Source organism: Alosa sapidissima, chromosome 24, assembly GCF_018492685.1.
Source record: "Alosa sapidissima isolate fAloSap1 chromosome 24, fAloSap1.pri, whole genome shotgun sequence".
NCBI lineage: Eukaryota > Metazoa > Chordata > Actinopteri > Clupeiformes > Clupeidae > Alosa > Alosa sapidissima.
This window is the reverse complement of record NC_055980.1, coordinates 30,363,611-30,369,307: the sequence shown is the minus strand read 5'-3', so window position 1 is coordinate 30,369,307 and position 5,697 is coordinate 30,363,611.

The following is a 5,697-nucleotide window of genomic DNA, read 5'->3' as shown; positions in this document are numbered from 1 at the left end:
CAGGCTAAGATTTTCACATGTTTTGCCAGGTTTAGCCTCAGTTATGAATTAAAATGTGTTTAATGCAATAAATATAAACTGTAGAGATGCAACCTGTTAATCATTAAAATGATTACAAATGGGATTTTTTCTTTTTCTCCCCCTGCCCTCAGGTGGCCCTCAGTTCATGTTTCTGAATTGGCCCTCACCAATCACAACTCCTGCTTTACTAGTACCTCAAAAAACAAATCCCTCAGCTTTGCTGTCAAAAACCGTCATCCAAATGGCAGACACGAGGTTTAGCACGGTATATCTGACCTTAAATTCTGTCCGCTCGGTATATCAAGAACTACGCGAAAAACTAGATGAGCGTGCAGAGGGGCTGGCGGATCGATGCCATATCTCCAGATGTCCTTGACTTTCTTGTCGAGTTCCTGCAGCCATTTTATGATGCCCAGCGTGAACTTGAAGGGGACCAGTACCCAACCATAAACCTGGTGTTTCTGTGGTTTGAGCGACTGAAGCGTCACCGCAACAGAAAGACGACTGACAGCCATCATCCGCGAGCGGCATCTCAGTTGGATTTTGCGTAAAGTGGAGATCCAAGAACTCCAAAAAATTGCAACTTTCCTTTGGCCTAAATATAGCCAGCTCCGAATGTTGAGTGTGAGTGAGTGAGTGTGTGTGTGTGTGTGTGTGTGTGTGTGTGTGTGTGTGTGACTGTGTGTGTCTGATCTTTAATCTGCAGCACTTCTGGCGCCATCTGCTCACCACTAGAATGTAATCCAGCACCACAGACTGTGTGTGTGTGTGTTTCATTCATAAATGTCATTGAATTGCACACACATACATTTATTTATTTATTTCCTTTCAGGGCACACACACACACATGCATACACACACAAACATGCACACACACACACATGCATACACACACAAACATGCACACACACACTCATGCATACACACACAAACATGCACACACACACTCATGCATACACACACAAACATGCACACACACACTCATGCATACACACACAAACATGCACACACACACACACACACATTTGCATGCATACACATGCACACACACACACACAGAATAACACACATGTATACACATACAGAATCTAGTCATTAATCCAGCTTTATTCAGGCGCTGCTCAGGAACCCAACAGAATGCATGGGCAAACACACACACACACACACACTTGTGTAGCAGCTTAATGACATCACAGCTTTGCATTCTCACCACTGGAATGGCTAGAATACCAGGGATCATGAGTGTGTGTGTGTGTCACCACTGGAATGGCTAGAACACCAGGGATCATGGGGGTGTGTGTGTCTGACCACCTGCTCCAAAGTTGACAGAATCCTTACGTAAAATATTCATCTGGGATAGACTCCTTACCGCTCCAGTGTTCCGGAATTACCGCTTCTGTGTTCCGTATCTATTCATCCCCATATGCATGTGTGGCATCTAACAAGCCCAGTGTTCCGCTCCAGTGTTCCGCTTCTGTGTTCCGTATCTATTCAACCCCATATGCATGTGTGGCATCTAACAAGCCCAGTGTTCCGCTTCTGTGTTCCGTATCTATTCATCCCCATATGCATGTGTGGCATCTAACAAGCCCAGTGTTCCGCTCCAGTGTTCCGTATCTATTCAACCCCATATGCATGTGTGGCATCTACTGTAACAAGCAACATTGGAACATATCAACATATAGACCCTTTCAAGAGAGTTCCATTATCAGCATCATAGTTGGCTCCACAAGACTTCCTTTTTAACATTCCATATGTTATCTTAATGCAGAGGAAGTAGATTGGGGCACAAATAGAACGTTCAAGCATTGTTTTTGTTTTTATTGTTGAAAGGGTCAATATAATAGTACATATATGACCATATCAATAGTATATATATGACCATATGAATAGTATATATATGACCATATCAATAGTATATATATGACCATATCAACATATATATGACCATATCAATAGTATATATATGACCATATCAATAGTATATATATGACCATATCAATAATATATATATATACGACCATATCAATAGTATATATATGACCATATCAACATATATATATGACCATATCAATAGTACATATATGACCATATCAATAGTATATATATGACCATATCAACATATATATGACCATATCAATAGTATATATATATGACCATATCAACATATATATATATATATATATATATATATATATATATATATATATATATATATATGACCATATCAATAGTATATATATGACCATATCAATAGTATATCAATAGTATATATATGACCATATCAACATATATATGACCATATCAATAGTATATATATGACCATATCAATAGTATATGACCATATCAATAGTATATATATATGACCATATCAATAGTATATATATGACCATATCAATAGTATATATATATATATATATATATATATATATATATATATATATATATATGACCATATCAATAGTATGTATATGACCATTTCAATAATATATATATATGACCATATAAACATATATATATATATATATATATATATATATATATATATATATATATATATATATATATATATATATGACCATATCAATAGTATATATATATGACCATATCAATAGTATATATATGACCATATCAACATATATATGACCATATCAATAGTATGTATATGACCATATCAATAGTATATATATATGACCATATCAACATATGACCATATCAATATTATATATATATATATGACCATATCAATAGTATATATATGACCATATCAACATATATATATATGACCATATCAATAGTATATATATGACTGTATATATATGACCATATCAATAGTATATATATGACTGTATATATATGACCATATCAATAGTATATATATGACCATATCAACATATATATATGACCATATCAATAGTATATATATGACCATATCAATAGTATACATATGACCATATCTGTCAGACACCAAACAGGACGAGGACCACAAAAGCGTCACGTTCAAAAGTTTATTTAAGGGTTGGGGGTTAAGGGGGTTTCAGGGGTTCCGGGGGGGGTACAGGAGTTCCAAGAGTCTGCGTGTGTGTGTTCCCCCAGTAGCCGAACAGCGATGGCAGGAGCTGGATGATCCGGGAAGTCCTGGGGGAAACACCCACACAACAGCAATTGAAACGAAGCAGCAGTACAGTCAAGGACTAGGCGGTATTCGTAGAAGAGGGACGGAAGGCAGGTCAAGATTACCGGGGCTGGAGAACACAGAAGTAGTCGAGCGGGTCCGGGATCACAGGCAAAGAGTCAGAGGCGTTTTCCAAAACAGGCAGGTAACTGGTGCTGGTTGCAGACGATCTGACAAGTGTGGACTGAAAAGCAAGGCTTTATATACAGGGCATGATGAGTGGTGAATGCAGTGCAGCTGGTAGGTAACGAGGGTGAGGCAGAGCAGAGCAGGAACAGGTGGAGGTCATCAGACTTCAATCAGCGTGTGTTAACCAGGCAGAGCGAGAGCTCATGACAGAACCCCCCCCCTAAGGGACGGCCCCAGAAGTCCCCAAGAGTGACACCACGTCGGGAGGGCGGAGGGGAGCCGGTGGAGGGCTAGAATTCCTCCGAGTGGTCCGAGCGAACATCCTCATCCTCGGAGGGAGCTGGAGGGTCGTGGACAGAAGACGGGACAGGTACCGAGACAGGGTCAGGCACAGGACAGGAAGCCGGGCGGGCAGGACGGTTAGGGACCCCTCTGGGGCGGCCCCTACGGATTGCAGGTTGATCAGGATGCAGACGGTGGAAGTCGGCGATGAGTGTCCGGTCCACAATCCGACTGGCTGGCACCCAGGTTCTCTCCTCAGGTCCATAGCCCTCCCAGTCGACGAGATACTGGAGGCCCCTACCTCGCCGTCTGGACCGAAGCAGGCGTCGAACGGTGTACACCAGCCCACCGTCAACGAGGCGAGGAGGAGGAGGAGGAAGCGGCACGGGGACCAGCGGGCTTTCATGCGTCGGCTTGACTTTCGAAACATGGAAAGTAGGGTGCACCCTCATGGAGGTTGGCAACTGGAGCCGGACTGCGGTTGGGCTGATGACCCTCTGGATAGGGAACGGGCCGAGGAATCGAGGTGCCAGTTTACGCGATTCCACCCGCAGTGGGAGATCCTTGGCTGACAGCCACACCTTCTGGCCAACACGGTAGGCGGGTGCCGGCGATCTTCGGCGGTTAGCCCCAGTGGCATAGCTGACAGCTGACTTGAGTAGCGTGGCACGAGCTTGTGACCAGGTACGACGGCAACGGCGGGCATAGGCGAGGGCAGACGGGCAGGACACATCTCCTTCCTGGCTGGGGAACAGGGGGGGCTGGTAGCCATACACACACTGGAAAGGTGACATACCAGTGGCAGAGCAGGTGAGGGAGTTGTGAGCATACTCTATCCACATCAGTTGTTGTGCCCAAGCCTGGGGTTTGCGAGAAACCATGCACCGCAGCGCCTTCTCCAGCTCCTGGTTTGCCCGCTCGGATTGACCATTGGACTGGGGGTGGAACCCAGAGGTGAGACTCACTGTGGCCCCTAGAAGACGGCAGAACTCCTTCCAGAATGTAGAGGTGAATTGCGGGCCTCGGTCAGAGACAACATCCCTGGGCAGCCCGTGTAGACGGAAGACATGATCAAGAACAGCCTGGGCAGTCTCTCTGGCAGATGGCAGTTTAGGGAGGGGAATGAAGTGTGCCATCTTGCTGAACCGGTCAACCACAGTGAGAATGACAGTCATCCCACCTGATGGTGGGAGGCCAGTTACAAAGTCCAAGGAGACGTGGGACCAGGGTCGTGTGGGCACAGGCAAGGGCTGGAGTAAACCAGCGGGGGGCCGAGTGGAGGACTTGTTCTGATTGCAGGTGGGGCAGGCACGGACGAATTCTCAGACATCCCTTCTCAAAGAAGACCACCAGAAGCGCTGGGCAAGGAGATGGCAGGTGCGGGCGGAGCCCGGGTGGCAGGCAAGGCGGGAGTTGTGTCCCCACTGTATGACCCGGGACCTCAAATTCTCTGGGACGAAGAGACGACCGTCTGGGCATGCACTGGGACTGGGATGGTCACGGAGGGCCTCTTGAATTTCCTCCTCGATATCCCAGGTCAGGGCAGCTACGACGCAGGGATCGGGCAGAATTGATGCAGGTTCCTGGGAAGGGGCGTCATCCTTATGAAACTGACGGGAGAGAGCGTCCGGCTTGGTGTTCCGAGAACCTGGGCGGTATGACAGGGTGAAGTTGAATCTGGTGAAAAACAAGGCCCAGCGGGACTGTCTGGGGTTAAGACGTTTGGCATTGCGGATGTATTCGAGGTTTTTGTGATCGGTCCAGACCAGGAACGGAACTGTGGACCCCTCCAGCCAGTGACGCCACTCCTCCAGGGCAAGCTTGACAGCCAACAGCTCACGGTTTCCAACATCATAATTGCGCTCTGCAGGTGAAAGCCGGCGAGAGAAAAATGCACAGGGGTGCAACTTGTTGTCCTCCTCTGCCCGTTGAGAGAGTATGGCCCCGACTCCCACGTCTGAGGCATCCACCTCGACAACGAACTGCCGGTCTGAATCCGGCATCTGGAGGATGGGGGCAGTGGTGAACCGGGCCTTGAGGGTATGAAAGGCTGTGTTGGCCTCTGGGGTCCAGAAAAAGGGGTGTTTGAT